This window comes from Lissotriton vulgaris, chromosome 3_1, assembly GCF_964263255.1.
Source record: "Lissotriton vulgaris chromosome 3_1, aLisVul1.2, whole genome shotgun sequence".
NCBI classification, from domain to species: domain Eukaryota; kingdom Metazoa; phylum Chordata; class Amphibia; order Caudata; family Salamandridae; genus Lissotriton; species Lissotriton vulgaris.
In genome coordinates this window covers 1,480,506,820-1,480,527,318 of record NC_141689.1, presented here as the reverse complement: position 1 = coordinate 1,480,527,318, position 20,499 = coordinate 1,480,506,820, and positions in this window count along the sequence as shown.

The following is a 20,499-nucleotide window of genomic DNA, read 5'->3' as shown; positions in this document are numbered from 1 at the left end:
GCTAACGGCTAGCTGCCACCTACAGACTGACTAACTCACTGCCTCATGCTTTCGCTAATATGGAAGCTTGTCCCTTCATGGAAGGTTACGGCCAGTAACCTGCCGCCCACCAAATTCTTGTACCTCCCCGTACCAAGGACACGTTCCCAGCCGGCCGGCCTGATGTTGTGTCTTCGGAATGGAGAAAAATACAGTCTTTCGATAAGGGCCAGCCTGAGCCGGTTCTTTCCAAGCGAACAACACTTCGAAACTAAAACATTACACTTGACCTAGAAGCATCTCAAGCTGCCGGGGCAGAAAGCAAGATGGAGTCTCTCCCGTTTGAGGCCTACAAGGCCCGAAAGAAGCATAACTCCATAGAAGGTATACTAACACTCTTGCAAAAGGACGGATTATCACTAGTACTAATGAATCTATCCCCTAACATAAGTTTATAAGCCCTGATCTAAGGAAAAGGGTACGAAAATGCATTACTGTGCCCTGTGAATAGGCCCTGTCTATGGTTCTAATCCTTGCACTAGAATGATAATAGACTGGAGTCACCTCCAATCTACTTCTCTCACAGGAAGGCTGAAAAAGTCGGTCAGAACAAATGTCCCCTGCACTTATGTCTTTTGCAAATTAAGCATTATTTAGGATGATGGTATGGCACAGAGTGAGCTAGATTTAGGGTAGCAACATACCATGGGATCTGTGTTTGTACTGAAGCTATCAGCCGGCTCCCTGAGGGTGGAACAAGATTGTGCAAATGTCTCCCCATCTCAGGCTCAACACATCCTTTGAGATTCTAGCTGAGCTGACTGTAGTGGGGCTGAGCACTCTCCTGTGCTCAAATTTTGATGTTAGATGTCCTTCCACTGACATCTCCATTCTTATCTCATAGGGTTTGCCGACCCTGGATTATTGTGCAGCTAATAGTTGTCAGCTTCTTACTTTTGCAAATACTTGTGCTTCCCAAGTAACCAATTAGACCTCACTACAGCAGGTCCACACAAGAAACCAAGGGTTGTCCGGGCAGGCAGCGCATCAATTCACTTCTTCCCTCTATCGCCTGCTTCTACTCTCCAAGTGAGCCATGTGGCTAGCCACCTCTGTTTGGCAACAGCTTTCACTGTGTCTGCAGCTCCTCTTCTGTTCTGATTATCCAATTTATATTATCTACTGGGTTAGCAACGGGTGCAGCGAATAAGCACGTTGCAGGAGAATGTTGAGGTCATCGCTGTGATAAAATGTCATTGTCTTCACAATTGTCTTTGCTGGAAGTCATTGTCAACCCCATCTGCTGATTCTACTTGCAGCGGAGACATTTTCCTTCATGGGCAACAGAAGGAAATGCGCTCTAATAGTGATGACTTTTATTTAGAGCTTGCTACCACTGGCGAGGAATTGAAGCTCTTTACACCAGGCAGCACACTGCCCCGGGACCCAAGGCTACTAGTTAGTACTGTGTTATTGGTTAAAATTGACTATTAGGGTTTGTCTTTAAAGAAAAAACAGATGATACAGCCAGAAGCTTTAAATAAAGGTCAATCTTCCATTCCTCATTTTAAGGATATTGAGGATCTTTTTGAAATACCATGAAATTTGGGGATGCAAGGCTGCAGAAAGAAACTAAATTATGAGCAAATGAAGATAGTGCCATGTATGCTGTAGGTTCCCCCACATTGTCCAGCCATGGAGGTACAGCTCTTCCTCTAGATATTGAGGGAGCTGGAGGTTAGGCTCACTGAAGCTAGAGGTTAGGCTAAAACAAGAGCCTATTGTACATACCAGGGCTGTGTGACTACGTCCCACCATACTCATGCTTTAATTGACACATACATCATCAATATGGCCAGCATGGCTATAAGGTGATGTCAAGCCATGTACTGTCTCACTGAACTGAAGTCCATGTTAACCTGGTGCACGGGTCCACATTCTAAAACTAAGTGCTAACTCTTGAAATACCAACATGGAGGAATACTAACAAATTCCTTCTCAGATTTGCAACACCTTATCTTACCATTCATAGCACCATGACTGAGAAAACACTAGTAAAACGAAGAGCCTTTGGATAAAAAACGCTGCACCCACAAACGAGATATTCCAGGCACTAGGCTACCTTGTAAAATAGGAGCTTTCTGTCTCTCTAACTCAATGGTTCTAATTTAGAGCAGCAGAAACATGTAAATGAATGATAATCATAATAAGGCTTCAAAAAGGCAGCAACACTGCATCAAAGACCAGCTTGTGGTAAAGCCAAACAAAGTAAATGTGGACATACTCTAGGAAGTGGTTTGCCAGCATTATCTCTCCTGTATGTGTGACTAAAAGATTAATCCACAACAACAGCACAAATTGTGACTGTGGCTGTGTTGAAATGGAATCGCGTATCCCAACCGTCAATTATGATTGTGCCTCAATAATCATGACACCCCAATATTTCAGAAAACAACAATTTACCTCAGGAGGTTCCAGACACAATCAATCTTGCATAAAAAGACACCCACCCAACATCAATTTAGCAGAGTAACATAATAAATCATAAAGGCCACTCAATAATGGCATACCAGACCGTGGGTAAAGTTACAGGGTATTATTACAGACATATCAAATAAAGTAGTACAGAATAAATGCCATGAAGGCTCAAAGTGCAAAGGTATTACAGAGTAATCAGAGATCAGAAATAATTTTAATTCTTAAATGAGCAGCACAATCAAGAAATAATCAGGCTGTGTACCTAATGGAGAAAAAGAAAATGACTGAAAATATTCATTCAGAGTCTCTAGTGGATTGGGAAAGTCTTCTAAAAAAATCTGTCTCACACCCAGAATCAAGTTGGTCAGATTTACAATTTGTGCATAGAAAATTAGCTAAAAGCACCGATTCAGTGTGGCATAATCCTGTGTAACAGTTCTTTGTGGGATCAGAGTAATTCATCCCAGCAAAATTATACATTACCACTATCTCCTTTTTTAAAAAAAACATCCTGCGTTCCCACAACTCTGTCCCCCGGAGATGTTTAGAACCAAATAAGCAATATTTAGCAAAGGCAATTCATGAAGGTGTCTTGCCAGGCTAAACTAAGGAAGCACAATGGAAGAGTCCTTGCTGTTGTGATCTATCTAGTACACTAACCCCTAGATTCATCAAAGTCCCGTTTTGCGAGTCTGTAATAGCGATTATTAAGGAATCGCTATTACAGACTCGCAAAACGGGATTCATGTGCAAATCGCAATTTATTTTGCGATTCCTACAGATTCCTTATTTGCGATTAGCTAATTGCTAATCGCAAATAAGGAATAACTCCCCATTCATTCCTATGGGCCTAAAGGCCCATAGGAATGAATGGGACGACATATCAATGTGCGAATCGCTATTAGCTATTCGCATTTTGAGTTTGCGATTTCAATGGTGCAGGGGTGTCCAAAGGACACCCTGTTGCACCCCTGAAATGAAATTGGACGCTGGTGTTAGGCACACACATGTCCCAAGGACATGTCTGTTTGTAACATAGAACTTAGAAAAATGCACTTAAGTGCATTTTTCTAAGTTTCCACTATTTACCACGAGGTTTGACTTCGCGGTAAATAGCGGCCCAAAATTGCGAATTCGCAATTTTTAAATGTTTCATGAATTGCATTTAAGGAATCTCAAATAGAGATTCCTTAAATGCAATTCTTCGCAAAATTGTGAATTCTATAATAGCGATTTTTGCATTTGGGATGATGAATCCCGAATGCAAAAATTGCGCTCGCCGAGCCAATTTTACGTTGATGAATCTGGCCATAAATGTTTCACTAATATACCTATGTATTTATAACTGAAAAACATTACATTGGTTGTATTTGCTTTTGTGGGCCCTGGTGGGGGAGGCGATGCGCAGGGGAACCTAATGGGAAGGGGTGAATGCAGGCGGCGGTAACAAAGACATCGTCAGCATCCATTTTATCCAACATGCAGTTTTCATCAAAATGTGGCAAAACAAAATCATGCTAATAAACATACTTCTAAACCTTACATTAAACGTGTTTCGACTGCATACATGTTATTTCACCATTTACAGACTTGATCCAACATAAAAATCATTAATACTCAATACTGTGACCCAAAATTATGAACTTTTAATAAAACTCTAAGGTCTGCTACAGCAGGGCGCTACTGTGGTTTTAGCATGAAACTCTAAGAGCTTCATTTTGAATGACCAGTTATTTTGTGTTTTAATACTACACCTAGCAAATACTAAGAAAGTAGAGTGCTGTATGTACTTAGTGAAATATTACCCAACCGACACCTAGTTCTGGAGTGGACAATAACTCCTAACCTGCATAATCCGAATATCACCACACGATTACCACAAAATTACCTCTTTCCAACCATTTTCCCGCAGACAAATTTCCTCAGGGTTTTCGTGTTGAAATATGTCTAGGGAAAACTACAGGTGTGCAGTATTTATTGCAAAACTCGAAACCAATTATTTCCCAAATCGGGATTTATCTACCAGTGTGAATAAGAGTCCAAATTAGGCCTAGTTTGGCTACGGGCATGAAATGTCGCAGGAGGTGGGCGTCTCCGCTCTGATTGCTTTATAGGGGGGGGGGAGAGAGAGGTACTAAGGGGAAGAGTCGGCAGGGTGGAAAGTACTAGTACAGTATGAACAATGCGAGAAGGTACTACTGGCGAAGAATTATACTCTCAAAAGGCACAAAATGTTCTCGTTAGCATTATGTTGATCTCGTAGCCTGCTGGAACCAGGCATGTTATACTTGATCTCGAAACTCTAAGTATACATTTGGCATTTACTCCGATCTTACGTTCCAGTGTCGCCTGTCCCGGCTCGTGTAGCCTGATAGTCCCCTGCTCCAGCGGCCAGAATGTTTTATATGCGTCTATCTCTAGAACACGCGTCATTCGCCCCTCATCCGGGTTATGTTCGTTCCACGCAGAAACAATTTTCGACAACCGCGGCCAAATGCCGGGTGGGTGGCCTAGTTTGTGTTTGTTTGCCCTTTGAAGCGCTGGGGATTGAAGGACAATCCGTTTCCAGAGACCTCGGGAGGTTCTACCTGCTTCCAGCATGTAATCATCAAGATGGCAGCAGTGATGTCACTGCGCGAGTTTTGGCACGAGGAGGGGCAGATAATCTCTGAAACGTGAAGCAGTCCACACTGTCCCCGAAGGAGGTATGCGGCTCTATAAATAAACCACGCATAGCAGCTTCATGGAGCTCGATGACGGGGCCGCTTGGAGCAGGGACTGCTGATCAGGGTTTAGTGAAAAAGTCAAGCACAATACCGCATGGCACGGACAGTGGTAGCAAAATTACGCAACTGCGGGGACGGTTCATTTTAATATTTTTGGGAGCCACGTGCAACGTTTATTTAGTGGGACCGGTTGAGAACAACCTTGAATTTTCCCATTTTCTGCTAATTCAAGTCCCCATAATACCAAACAATTTCACAAAAATGTGGTCACTTCGAAACAGTTGAAATGTGCCTTGTCTTGGGCCCAAAAAATCCATAACATGACACTGGGTAAAGAGAGGCAAGCTTAGATGTTAAGGTAGGTACAGAAAGAAACAGACATGAGACAGAGAGTAGTTCACCTTACCAGGAGGCACTGTGGAAGGTGGGGCCATGGGCAATAGCCCTCTTTGCCCGCGCCTTCTTTTAACTCTGTATGCTAATTAATTTGCACCATGATTCTCTTAAGCTCCATTTTGCCTTCTATCGAGACGGGTGTTATTTTGTTTCACATATTTTTGGATCAGTTAATGCTGATTTGTGGCAGGAAAAAGTCACTGTTTAGGTCCATTGTAATTGCTTTACCATGCCTATTCTATCGACTCTCGAAGAATGACAAGCTGCGTCAGTGAGTTCTTAAATACAAACATGTAAACTATGCATAGATCTCACCTGTGAGCCCTTAACTGCCTGAGCTAACATACTATCGAAATTCTTAAATCTTTTGTCCAACTCTCCTCAGGGGTGCACAAAATGCAATTTGTAGGGCAAATTCCCGTTGCTGATGAACAAACGTGGGAATGGTACTTCACTGCAAAGGTCGGGGATAGTAAGGTCACTGAATTGATTGTCTCTCCTTGGAGTGAAAGTTGTGTGGCTCCTGACGCCATTGGCCCTCTTCTCTTTATGATGAGTACTGCTGAATCCAGAGCGTGGCGACTCACCATTGTAGCAACCAGGCATGGGTCACTTCAGGGTATACAGTGAATCTGTCGGCGCCTCACCCGGGAGTGAAGGGTTTCCTGAGGGCGTGCTAAATGCCACAAGAGTCATTCATGACTGTGTCTCCTCTCTGCTTTCTACTACTGTGACAACTGGGCCAATGCTTGTAAAACAACAAGCATGTGCCCTTGCTTCAACTCTGTTCAAAATGCGTCAGACCTGAACAATTGCAATGCTGTACCTGCATGTGAGACCTGTCATCCTTATGGTGGTCTTCCCCCAAACATTTTGCCTCCTTATCTCCTTACCCCCTCCTCTTTTAGCTATATTGCTTTTTTGGCCTTAGGACTCTGAGCACCTTACCACTGCGGATCAGTGCTAAAGTGCACATGCTTCTCCCCAGACATGGTATCATTGGTGTACACACATTTAGCATATATAGTTTACTTATAAGTGTTGCTCAAATATTAATATATCTTTAAAAAAAAAAGACAAGAGGTGTTTCGCAAAACAGGAACAGTTGGTTTAAATAAACACTTCGGCCGAGAGCACAGTTACAGAAGTGAGTCTGTGGACTGTCTCCAATCAGTCCGAACAAGGTTTTATACATTTCTCTGGGTATATTAAAGTGTTTCTGTCTATCCATATTTTGGTAAAAGAATGTGGGCTTTGTCTTTGGAGTCATAAAAAAGGGCCATGATAACACATGCAGGTGGGTCTCAACTTTGCGTGGACACAATGGGGGCCAGTGGGTAACGTGTCCAGATGCCTGGCATGGGGGTGCGTGACCAAGCCTCGTGGATATACACCCCCCCCCTTATTGCCCAGCATAACAAAATGTGATACATCAGCCGAAGTGCCCGATCCTATCGCCTGTCCACCCTTAGATCTGACCATCCCCTCTCGCCCTCGTGTTCTGTTGGAATGTCCGGCTGCAAGAATACAATCACTTGTTACATTTGGGAGAGGGAACGACATCCGAGGAAGGGTATGGGAATAGGCCTGAAGCTGGGATTCCAAACATGCTTTTTCGTACTTCGAAGTGTCTTTATTGCAATAAGGAATGTTTGTGCGTCATAAACCTGTGTATAAAAGACGAAGCCTTAGTAAAACTTGTTAGAGCACCTCTTGAAGACACTGTGTGCGTGTCCGAAATGACAGGCTCTCCTCATGAGAAATAAAACTCTGTTCTTGCGTTCCTGCTTCCAGCGCCTGTCTCTTTAATTGGTAATTGTTCAAGATGGGAACTAAGGGCGTCTTGCGCCAGCAGCCTGGGCATCGGTTGTACTCTGGACTGCTTTCTCCACAACTGCTGATGCAAGAGCTGATTGACGACATCGCTTCGACGGACTACACAGCTCGATGATGACAGACAGTGAAGCTCGACGATGATGTAGTGCCTGCTTCATTAAGGGGTTCGTTGACAAAGCCTTCATCGTCTGCACGAATCAGTACTGATACATCGAGTTTTTGAAGTCGAAGCTTCCTGCATCCAAGGTCCTTTTTCAGCAGGACCTGCATATGTCCTGTAGCCAGCTTGCCTTTCATTATAGTCAGCCTGAACTTTGTATATACCTAGGTAGAGTGCGACCTCAAGTAACCCCCAAGTGACATTTGCTTCTAAGCAATACGTTTTGATTTAATCTTTAAAAATGAATAACTCTGGTACTACGTTTTGGATTTTTGTAATTTTGGTCTTGTTTCACTCGTGAAACATTTATCTATTTTTTTAATCCAGTGTAGAAAATGCTTGTGGTGTTATCAGTGTGTTACTTTGTGTGTGTGGGTTGCACAAATACTTCACACATTGCTTCTTATGATGAGCCAGACTGCTCTGTGCTAAGCTATGGGAGAGTGGGCACAGGTTATTCTTTAGTGTGTATCTGGTTTACCCTGACTAAAGTGGTGGTTCCTGCTTATACAAGGGGCATACCCTGACCAGAAACCCCAGTTCTAACACTGCATGTGCATAGAGGGGAGGCTCGGATTGGGAGAAATCCGGCTTTAGAATGCCTGGCAGTAACTAATGAGTGAAGACCAATTTCCTTGCCAGGAGGCTTACCTCCTGGCTCTATAAAAGTTAATTTGGAACAGAATTGAAAAGAATACATTTTCAATGTTACACCTGTACATGATGACAGTTTGTGTTTTATTGATCTATGTGCAATTAAAGAGAAGGTAAATTCTAAAATGGCCGAATAGCAGGAGCACTCCTTAGTAGCTCCGGGGGCTTCGGATCACTTTTTGTGCAAATCCCTGGTTATGCCCCCTCATCTACCCTCGCACCCGACAACCCTGAAGAAAGGATAGCGGCGGCTACACCACTATCTAGATATACCCTCCCAAACAGTGATTTGGAGAAGATATCTCACCTGAAGTTCCTCAACGACGACTACGTCCTGGGTGATGTTGTGGAATCCCAAGGCAGCTTGTACCGAGTGAGTCTTCTCCTGCCTCACATCGCTCTATTCCCGCTCCTCCGCAGCAGTCAAGACTCCGACTACGACGCTGGCTTGCTCCTCATCTTTGGCTGCACCCTCGATCGCTGCACTGGAGCCGTGACACACCGGATTCGTGGTGGCGAAGGACTTCTGCCTGCCTCGCATTACGTCCATTCCTGTGGATCTCTGTGGACTCGCTCGCCCCTGTGGAGTCGTGAGAGGGCTGGAGCCACACTGGACTGTGAGCTGCGTGATGACTTGGGAACGACTCTTGTTTTCGTCTCCCTGACCCCTTCCAGCTCGCCGCAGCACTCTCTGCCCTGTGAGTCCTGGAGGGACGTGTCCAGACCGTCGGAGGTCGGCGATGGTGGCTGGATGCTCCTGTGGCAGTTGTGAGGGATCTGTGGTGTGTTGATGCCTGGGAGTCCCTGGGGCGGTTCCTGCTTGGCGCAGACGGCCAGCATGGCGCCTTGCTAGACCCACGGACTGGGCAGCTTCAGGGAGAGGAGACCTCCTGACGTCCTGGTGGGCGCTGGTGAGACGAGTCGCAACTGTCCTTTTGGGCGGAGAGCTTGCAGCATTGCCACCTGGGATCGGCCTTTTCGCAAATAGAGTGCAGGCAGCAGTTCTCTTGAAATGGCGGCCATGTCGCTATTACGGCCCGCGATGAAACGTTGTGCAGCAGCCTGTTAATCTAAGCTCCGACTGCCTTGGAGCCCGGTCGTGAGCGTTTGAGCAGGCGAGGGCTCAGCAGCACGGGCGAAAGATTCAGGGACTACCCTATTAACATTAACATGTGAGGACTACCAAGACCGGACGTTAAGGTCCTGGGAGTGGCGGAGGCCGTGAACAGACAGCGGGAGGGCCGGTAAATAGTGCTGTTTAATGAGAAGAGCGGATCACTTGCATCGCTGAAGTACTTTTGATGCGGTCGCCCTCTGTGTGGCTGGTACTGAGAGACCCGATCCACTGCGGGAATTATTGTGCCTCTAATGGAACTGTTTTAGCTTGTTTCAAGGGGCAGACGATATCCTTGTTATGATGTTGTGGTGGCAGCTCTTTTTAGTCTTTCCTTTTATGCTGTTATTGCTGTTGCTCCATTAGTCATGATTATAAAAATAGGACTGTCCACTCTGCCTCACACTGGTGGCCATCTTGAGAAGGACACTCCCCACCCCCCCTCTCGTATCTCAACTCTTGTTGAAACGACCTGTCCTATGTTCTTGACACCTTGCTTTAAATATAGTTTAATAATTTCTTTATCTATTCCCATTCACTATTCCTCTCTTCTTGCACTCTCCCTCTATGTTACCACTCATTTTTACTGTTAATCACCTGTGAATCTATTTATTTATGCATTGCCTAGTCCCACTGCTTTTATTTGTATTTCTACACGGCCTGACCCTTGTTCTTCCCAATTTGTTTTCACTGTATATGTGGTTTTATCGATTTGTTTATATTCACTGAATTTATTCACTATTTTTATTCCCATTCACTATGCCTCTCTTCTAATACTTTCCTCCCTTTCTACCTATTTTCACTGTTTTTTTGGTTTTATTGATATGTTTTTATGCACTGCTTTTATTCACCATTTTTTATTCCCATTCATTATGCCTCTCTTCTAGCACTTTCCCTCTATTCTACCTCCAATTTTACTGCTAACTACCTGTGAATTGTATCTATTTATTTATTGCCTAGTTCTGTTGCTTATATTTGTATGCTTACATGGTTTGATCCATGTTCCTTACACTTTGTTCTCTCTGTATTTGTGGTACTATCAATTTGTTTTTACTCCCTTTCACTATTCCTGTTTTCTTGCCTGTTCCTTTTTTAGTGTTAAAATGTTACTGCTTTAACGTACCCTAAGTTTACCCCCCCTTTCTTTAGCCTGCACTTTATTCCCTGTTTTTTTCCTATTGTTATTGTGGGTTATACCCTCTGTTTTCTTTTCCCATTCACCTTTCCTCTCATCATGCCCCCCTCCTCACCTTCGCCCACGACTGTTGAACCCCCTATCTCAAAAATTGGCCCTAACTCCTGGTCCATCCTTTACCCTCTCCATTTCTCAAAACATGGTAAAAAAAACTTCAAACATAAACTTCTTGCTCTTCATCAAGATACTCTGTTTGCCGACAGTCACAACACCCTCACCTCCTCCACTATTACCAACTACATCTTCTTCACTAAACACCCATCCAAATTGAAAAGCATCTTTCTCTGACACCTTCCTATCAGTAACTCTCGCAAAATTCTGTATGGTATAAAACTCTCCACCACCCCCTCTTCCTCCTTACCTGGGAAATAGACAGTTCAATTTTCAGATCTGGAAACATACTTATTCAAGCATCAGAAAAACACCTCTATATTTTCGAACACCACTTCAGCACACTATCCCAGAACCTCACTCCTACCCTTAACCCCTACCTCCAAAACTCCCAACACCGAGATGTCCTGCAACCCCCACACCCCCAAGTCCCCCTCTCTCCTCTCACTGATACATCATCTTCCCCTATTCTTCCTGTTTATACCCAACCTCAATTGACTCTGCCTACTCTCCTTTCAATAATTTATAATAACACCCCCATCCCTCAATCCCTAACACTGCCTACCTCCCTTGAATCCGCACTCTCCTCAGACTCTCTCACTTCCCTTTTTGCCTACCACACCCTCCCCCTGTCTTCCACTCTTGACCTGCAACCCTTCCCACCCCCTCCTTCTCCCCTGCCCCCTCACCCCCGGACCCATGCATTCCTTCCCCCTGACTCTTCTAGCCCTCCTGAAATGTATCTCCCCTGCTCCAATACTCTGTCAACCCCACCAAGCCACCAGTCTATAGACTCTACTGCTTGTCCCTTGCCCTGTGATCCATCCCTGATCCCATCTCCCCCTTCTCCCACTTCTTATGACTCTCCTTTAACTCCACTAGCCTTTAAAACTTACCCTCCCCCACTATCACCTGCTAACTAACGACGAGCCACCCTTCCCCTCTCCCCTCCTTGTTTTTGCACTAAATTGCCCCCAACTGCACGTAACCCTCTACCTTCTCTTGTTACTCCCTTACTCACCCCCCTTACGGCTCACTCACCCCCCTTACGGCTCTCCCCTCCTCTCCGACTTTCTCCCCACCTTTAGCCCCCCTCTTCCCCCCAGGTTTCCCCCCTCCCCTCTATCTATCACCCTCTCCCAAGTAAATGTGATACCTCCCACCTCCTGAACTCAACTGACCACCTACATTCCTCACTCCTTACACATTCAATCCTTAATATTGAACTACACCTCAAGACCCTTATCTTAGATCTCGCCTCCCGCAGAAATGATGTCTCTCTACTTTCCAGGAACTACTCTCTGGATCTCACCCACTCCAATGTCCCCTCACATAATTTCAATATGCCAGACTTCACTGTGCCTCTCACTTCCCCTCCAATCACCTCTCCTTCTGTAGTTCCTTACACAAATTTTCTGCCAAGCCCACCCCTCCATCCAAACGACCAGGCCTCACCAGACCCCCTAAATCTCTCCAATGTCTTCCCCCAGACACCACTTTGTCGACCTCCTCCTCTCATCTTACGTCCCGCCCAGTGTCCCTGGGAATCAACCTGACCTCGACCTCCCCTGTTTCCCCCCTGATTGAGGATCTCAGTACTCTCGGCCCTCTACCCTCCCCTATCCATCCTTCCCCATGTGACCCCCTTGACCCATCTGATCTCCTTAATACCCCAACCCACCCCACCTCTTTTGTGATACCCCCTCCACTGTGCCATCCCAGTTCTTCTGGGAATGAAGAGATACACCGATTACCTTCATCACCTAGGCCCCCTCAACAACTAACATCTATCCCCCTATGTCCCTTAAATGTACATACCGACATCTTACCCCTCAGCTGCATGCTGATAAACTGCAGATCTGCCTCATGTCACGCTACGGAAATAGCGGAAACCATTCTCAGCGATAACATCGACATTGCTTTCCTAACAGAAACAGGGCTTAACCCCTGCTCCACCTCCATCCTTGATATGCTCATCCCTCCTGGCTATTCCATCCTTAAGAAAGATAGAATTGATCAAGTTGTTGGTGACCTTGCCAGAATCTTTAAAGATGACCTAAAACTTGCGCAGGTTCATCTCCAAGTCCCAGCCTCTTTCGAATACCTTTCCGCCGATCTTACCACTCTTGGTTCCTCTACTATTCGCATACATACCATCTACCACCCCCCGGTAATCCTTCTCCCTTCGCCGAGGAGCTATCTGACCTCATTATCCATGCGTCGCTCTCCAACTCCAGGAATCTCTTCCTTGGGGACTTTAATATTCACTGGAATAAAACCAAAGAACCTGCTACTAGCCTCCTTAATGAGACCATGGACATCAGTGACCTGACTCAACTCTGCCAATCTCCTACTCACTCTAAGGGTGCCACCCTGAACACCATTATCTCTTGCAAAGATCTGGCCTTCCTCTCAAAGATCATTCCCATTGACTGGTCCGACCATAACCTTATCCTTTTCACCATGAATAGCTCTACTACTCGTCCAACCGCCAGCTGCAGTTTACAAATGAAACAAACACGTAATCTTCACCTCATCCCTCCAGGCGAGTTAGATTCTATAATTAAATCTCGATTATCACTCCCCCCTCACTCCCACAGCACCACTGATCTAATCGATCATCACAACAATTCCATTCTTGAAGCCCTCGACCAAATTGCCCATCTAAACTGAAACCATTAAAAAACATCCCACCCAAATACTGGTTTGACTCTGAACTAAACAAAGAAAGACGTGCCCTCAGGCAGTCTGAATGTGCATGGAAGAATCAACCTTCCTCTTCCAACTTGATACTCCTCAGAAATGCCAGATCCAATTACAAAAAGCACATCTTCAATGAGAAAGCCTCCTTCCTCCATTCTCAACTTGACAAGGCTAGAAACCGTCCCAGAGAATTGTTTAATATTGTCAAAAAACAAACCTCCTCTGGCCCTCCTAAACTATTAGCCACCGTCGAGAGATGTGAAGAGATTGCTAGCTACTTCTCAAATAAAGTCAACCTGATCGACCTATCTTTCTCCACCCCCTCACCATTTACCCAACACCCCCCACATACCCCATTTCCCCTCAACCATCATACCACCCTTAGCACTCAATTGGTACCTCTGCCAACTTCCCTCCCCTCATCTAACCCCCTCAATCCTCCCTCTCTCTCCCCCAGCTTGACCCCAATTCCGTTGTCCTCCTACCTAAAAACAATGCTTCCTGGAGTGAATTTTGCCCTATCTCTGAACACGATGTACTCAACATCATCTACAAACTCAAACATTCCTCTCATACCAAAGATCCTCTTCCTGCTCACTTGGTTCAGGAACTTAAACACATCATTACCCCTATATGGACCAACATTATCAACTCCTTCCTAGTTACTGGCATTGTTCCTGCTTCCCTCCAACTTGGTCAAATCACTCCTATCCTCAAAAACACAACAGCGGACCCTAATGACTTAAACAATTTATGCCCGATCTCAAACCTTCCCTTCCTTTCTAAAGCCCTTGAAAAATGTGTCCGGTCACAATTGGATAATCACATTGACACTTTCAATCTCCTTGACGCTTTCCAATCTGGTTTTAGAAAGGGATGTAGCACGGAAACTGCAATGCTCAACATAACTGATGACATTCACCGCTCCCTTGATAGAGGTGAATCTTCCCTCCTCATCCTCCTTGACCTCTCCGTGGCCTTTGATACTGTTAATCATCCCTCCCTTCTGAAAACCCTCAAAGATTGCTTCGGTTTAAATGGCACTGTCCTCAAATGGTTCACCACCTATCTCCATAATAGTACCCAACAAATTAAACTGAATAGTTGCCTCTCAAATCCACAACCTATCTCTCTGGGCATCCCACAAGGCTCTATCCTCTCTCCTACTCTTTTTAACCTCTTCATGGAACCCCTCACTACTATTCTTTAACATGCTAAAATCAGCCACCACCTCTATGCCGATGACATGCAATTATATTACAAGATGAAATCACATAAAGACATCTTACATCTTAATGATGCTTTGACCAAAATTCAAACTTGGTTCCATCTTAACCACCTCAAACTTAATCCCCCAAAAACTGAATTCATCCTTTTTGCTCCCTAAAACAACCCTCTACCTATTCAACACTGGATTGCCGATATCAAAGCACTTAACTGTCCTCTCTCTACTTCCAACTCTGTAAAGTCCCTTGCGGTACAAAAGGGGGTGATGATGGACGGAGCATCTGACCCAATCAAACACTCACACCCAGTCAACAGATCTAGGTTTAATCAATCACCGTTCTTTAGCCCACTCTGCCACCCCAGCTCAGACATGGCCATATGCAAATCAGTCTGACCCTGTGCCTCATGGGAACAGTCCAGCCCGAACTGCCAAGCCATGCCTTCCCTGGACCGGAAACAAGCTTCCGAGGACCGGTTTCTGGCATTTCAGCCGTCTTCAGCCAGGCTTCCTTGAATCCAGTGGCAAAGTGAGCAAGGGACTCACGTCTGAGCATACCCTGCCAGCTTATGGCGAAAAAAGCGGTACAAAAGGAAGTGGTGATGGACGGAGCATCTGAACCAATCAAACGCTCACACCCAGTCAACAGATCTGGGTTTAATCTGGGGTTAAGTCCCTTGGCATTAGCGTCGACCAGAATCTCAATCTCATCCCACATATTAAAAACGCTGCCAAAGGTGCCCTTTTCGTTCTACATCACCTTAAAAAAATTAAACCCTTTATTCCAATGGACGATTTTAAAACCATTGTTCAATCACCCGCCCTCTCCAGAATCGAAAATGGCAACGCCACTCTTGCTGGCACCCCCAAAGTCCATTTTGCCCCGATCAAATCTGTCCTCAACCTGGCAGCCAGACTTATCTCTGACTGAGACTTATCTCTGACTGTAAGCGTTATGATCACATCTCCCCGGTCCTCAAAAATCTAAATTGGCTTCCAATCGAAGGCAGATCCACCTACAAGATTGCATGTATCACTCATAAAGCCCTTCACCAAAACACCCCCTCGCACCTTTCTGTCAAACTACAAAAAGCAGGATGTACTAAATCTTTGAGGAGCACCAACGCCCTTGTCCTAATCCCTCCTCAGACCAAAAAGAAAAAAAACTCAATCCTGTTCTTTCTCAGGTAATGCCCCATCTATTTGGAATTCTCTTCCCAAAGACCTTCGCTGCAACCCTTCCTACCTCCTTTTCAAGAAAAACCTCAAGTTGCTGCTTCTCAACAAATATTGGGGTCCTTAACTCTTACTGAACTATCGGTCCACTAACTTTCTGCTGTTCTATACTCTCTGCCTTAAACTACCTTTCCCACTCTCACTTTTTCAAGAACTACCTCTAGCTGCTGCTTCATAACAAATACTGGGTCCCTAATTCCTATTGAACTATCTGCCCTTGTACTTGTGGCATCGCTCTACATTCTCTCTTCCTTCTACTCTTCCTACTTTCGCTCTCCTTCCCTCTCCCTCTAACTAAATACTTTACCCCTCTATTTTCTTTCACAACAACTCTCTTCCCCATCCCTTGCTCCCTTAAAGCTACTCCCTCTTTTCATTATACACCTGGAGGACTCTATCGCTCAGTATATATTAAATTGTGTTGTTCTACTGATTTTATGTTTATGATGTATTTAGTATCCTGTAAAGCGGTCTGATACTCCTGGGTCCAGTAGCACTATATAAAACCTTTTAAATAAAAATAAATAAATAAATAAATAAGAAGGAGCCAAACTTCAGACAAGCAGATCCTTTTACACACTCAGCAGGCTGTCCGACTCCTTTTTGCTAGACAGTTTTATTTGGCACAGACAAGACAGTGTCAAGTATGGCGTAAAGTAGCAAGCACTAGCACTGACATCCTTCCAGAGACAGGGTGGTGGGAGACACTCAATTTCTATGAGGGAAAACGGACTCCCTGGAGGAGAGCCAAGCATTGATCTAGCTTAGCGCTAAGAGACGAATCATGAGCCGAGCCATTGAAAAGTGTACACCAGGTGAGGGAAAGTTTTTACTAAAAATGCTAAATTAATCTATTCAAAGTTACATGTGCAAATTTAACGTGCAATTTTCATTGAACTAACATGATATTAAAATGTGCAATTTGCAGTATGTAGCTATCTATATTAATACTATGCCTATAACTGTTACAGCAAGCTTCTTTTTACCAGCCACTAAACCAAAATTGCTGAGACGTGCACAAAATGCTTAAAGTATTTCATAGCCTGACATGTCTTTAATAAAAGCTTCACATCATAATGCAGAATGTTCCTGATCAATAATAACATTTCATTGTTAAATAAAAAAAATCCTTATTTCACACACTAAATACAATACATGAATGTTAAATGTTGATCTTTTGGCATATTTTTCCTCATTTTATAATGAAAAGATGTGCTGCTGAATAATATTTCGCTGCTGCTATTTTTACTTCACATAGCCTATTGTGTAGCTAACATACAATGTATTTTATTAGAAGATTAAGAATGTAATCACACCCCATGGGGTAGGAGGTATAAGATCGAAAGGCCTCATACATAGACATAGTTTAAAAAATATTTCATACTAATTATTTGAAACTTCCTTGTGTGGAATCGTGAGAAAGGAAAAGGAGAGTCTTTTCTCAGAAGAACTTTGAAAGCTGATTGGATGGGAGGAGAAGATACAAGTGCATCTGCAACATTTCGTTTCAACTGTTTATATTTTTGGGTGTTCCTAGAGTCAAACAAATGCTTGCATAAATACCCATTATGTTGGATGCTGACGGCCTAATGATGAAGGCTGAACAGTGCTTTGATACCCTTTTCCGACTAAATTGCTGAATGCAGTTGCTCCTACTTCTGCATGACAATTTTGCTTCACTGCTGAAACTTTTCTGATTTTGGTGAATATCTCTTTATGGGAGGTTTAGCTGTTATTGACTGATTGAATTTTGAGCTTTATGTTCTAGCTCACTCTTGCCTCTCAGACTTGAACTCTTTATTGGTTTATGCTAACACCATTTTTGCCTCATTATTTAGAATGAGGATTCTTTCCTTTATGGAATGCATTGGATGCATTATTTTTTATGATTGGTCTAACCATATTTTTTATGATACATTCTGTAATTTGACTGATTCATTTAACTAATTGAATAAAATAATGTGAAGTTATTCAACTTTTAATGAAAATAAAGTAGTACAATTTACACCTAACTCTTATTATTGACTGAACTTATAAATAGCATTGTGATTTTTGTGATGCTTAACTCTTTATCTTCTCATAAACGATGGCAAACGTCTGTCGCAGAGAAGTAAGAGACAAAACACCTTGAGCGGAGATCAACCCATTTGGTGAGAGATAGAGATGTAAAATCTTCTATATTTAAACTGATTCCGGCTCGAGCAGTTCTGGTAGCATAGTCATGGTTTAACGTCTTGAGAAGAGAAGCTATAAAATACGTGCCCGAGTTAGAGTGCCCGAATCCCAAAGCCCATTGCCCAGATCTTGAAGACTGATAAGATACGATTTTCGAAGAGGGTTGCTGTTTTCAAGGTGAGTATTGTTAGGGTGATGTCATGATTTGTGATAACTTGTTGCATTTATTGGGAAGTAATTTGGAGATGTGAGATGAATGATTTGATAAATGTATATGTTCATTGTGAAGAAGTTGAAGAGTTTTCTGGCTCAGCGTAGCCTTAGATCCCCTGATATTGAGATAAGTGTAGAAGACACTTAATGGATACTGAGAAAAGTGTAGAATACTGTTGTGATTGTACTGCAATTGATTGATGGTGATAGAAGCTAATTGTGCAAAGGGTGAATCTACATTGATTATGGTGATTACCCACTGATCTTTTGTGTGAAAAGTCGTAAGGTGTGAAATCCTTAATATTCTGATTGGTGAATTGTCTTTCATTTCTTTAGTGGAACAGACAAAGATTGTTTATTTTCATTTGCCTACATTTGAAGAATTGTTTGTACGAGAGAAATCGTAAAGGAGAGTGAACTGCTGCAAGGAGTAAGATCATATGTCACACACTGCAGCGCCGGGATACATTGGCTATTGAACAGTCGCTCTGTGATGGGTTGATGGTGACACAGACACTCTGTGATAAGTCAGTTTTTATGTGAATAGTGCATTGCGATTGGTTAACAGGTTTTCAAGAATAAAAAAAATGATAGGATTGGAGAAAAGATTGGACGTTTACAGAACAGAATCAAAACATTGAATTTAAATTGCATTTATTTTTACTGATTATTGTTGAACTTTGTGAAAATTATGAAATCCTTTAAAGAATTTAAAAGTTTTGTGAAAGGTGATGTTACAATTCCAAAATGGGAAGGTGAAGAGGTGTTTTTCAAGGGTATGCCTGCACATTATATGACTACGTAATTGGAATTATGTACATGTCCATGGCTTCGCCTGTGGTACAAGATTACTGGAAAAGAGGATCCATTGAGTTTTCCTACATATGGTACTTTTGAGCTTAGAATCATTGTAACACTGAAAAATTAAGCCACCACCTAGACCCACATAATACGAAGCCCTGAATATGTGGGAGAAGGTAGCAAAAGACAGAGAAGGGAGAAATACCAGAGTAAGACTAAAAGAGCAATGCAAGACTAATGCTCTCCCCGAAGGCTATGCCATTGAAAGATGTGAACGCGAAGACAGAAGAGGAGGAGGGGCAGCAATAATAAAAAAACTATAAAAGGGCAGTTTACTCTATAAAAGTTTCTGGAGTCGAATGTATGCAATTTTCCCTGTCGTTTTCTGCCACATTCACCCTCTCTGGCATTTTAATATATCGTCCTCTCGGCCCTGCAAGCGAGTACAGCTCAGCAGTCCCAAAATTGGCTGCAGAACACAGCCTAAAAAAATCTAATTTTACAGTGCTGAGTGACCTTAATATACATTTCAATAAAGTTATGATGTGGCAGCAATTAAAATGGTTCACAAAGTTAAGCACCCACTCACAAACTAGGCCATATATTGAACACATTTCCACCTACATAAGGGATCTTTCTACAGATATTCCCATCCTTATGTGCTGCTCAGACCACTAATTTGTTCCCTTCACACTGACCTTCTATGGCAGTTAGTAAAATAACCCCACCCCATCAGACTGAAATATTGTTGGTCAAAATTAGATGCCACAACTTGGAAGACAACCCTAGGAAAATCTATTCCAAAAAGTGTAGGAGGGATTGATGATGAATATAAAAAATGTGAGTACTGGCTCACTGATTCTCTTTATGCCTTAGTCCCTATCAAGCCCATGAGGGCAAGACGTCTGGAAGGTCGTTTCCCTTGGTTTTCATACAACCTCATAGAGCTAAAAAAGGAAACCAAAAGAGTAGAAAGAGCATGGAGTAAGTTGTATGAAGGAAGTTGTATGAAGGGCCAAGTAAGGCATCACACAAAAATTCAATAAAAAACCTTAATATGCCATTAGTAAGCCAAAGTAGTGTACTTTAACACCAAAATAGAAAATGCCCCAAATTTCTGAAAGGAACTATTCAAGTTGGTCAACACGTTCAAGAAAACAGTTCAGACCCAATGAGGGTCTGCACCGTCTAATGATCAATGTAACATGCCAGCTAAATTCTTCATGGGGAAAGTGAACAACATTTTACTAACCCTCCCCTCAAATTGTACTCAAGATAGCTCCAACACAAAAAAGAAATTTCAAACTTCACACTAACTACATTTTCTTAATTGAGTATTGACACTACTAAGGAGCCACTATAGTCAACTAAATCATGGTCACCTTTTGACCCAGCCTCCCCCAGACATTTTAATGAAAGGAGGAAACATTATCCTACAAGAACTGACAGATCTCCTTAGTCTGTCACTAGACAGTGGCCTGGACCCTCGGACATGGA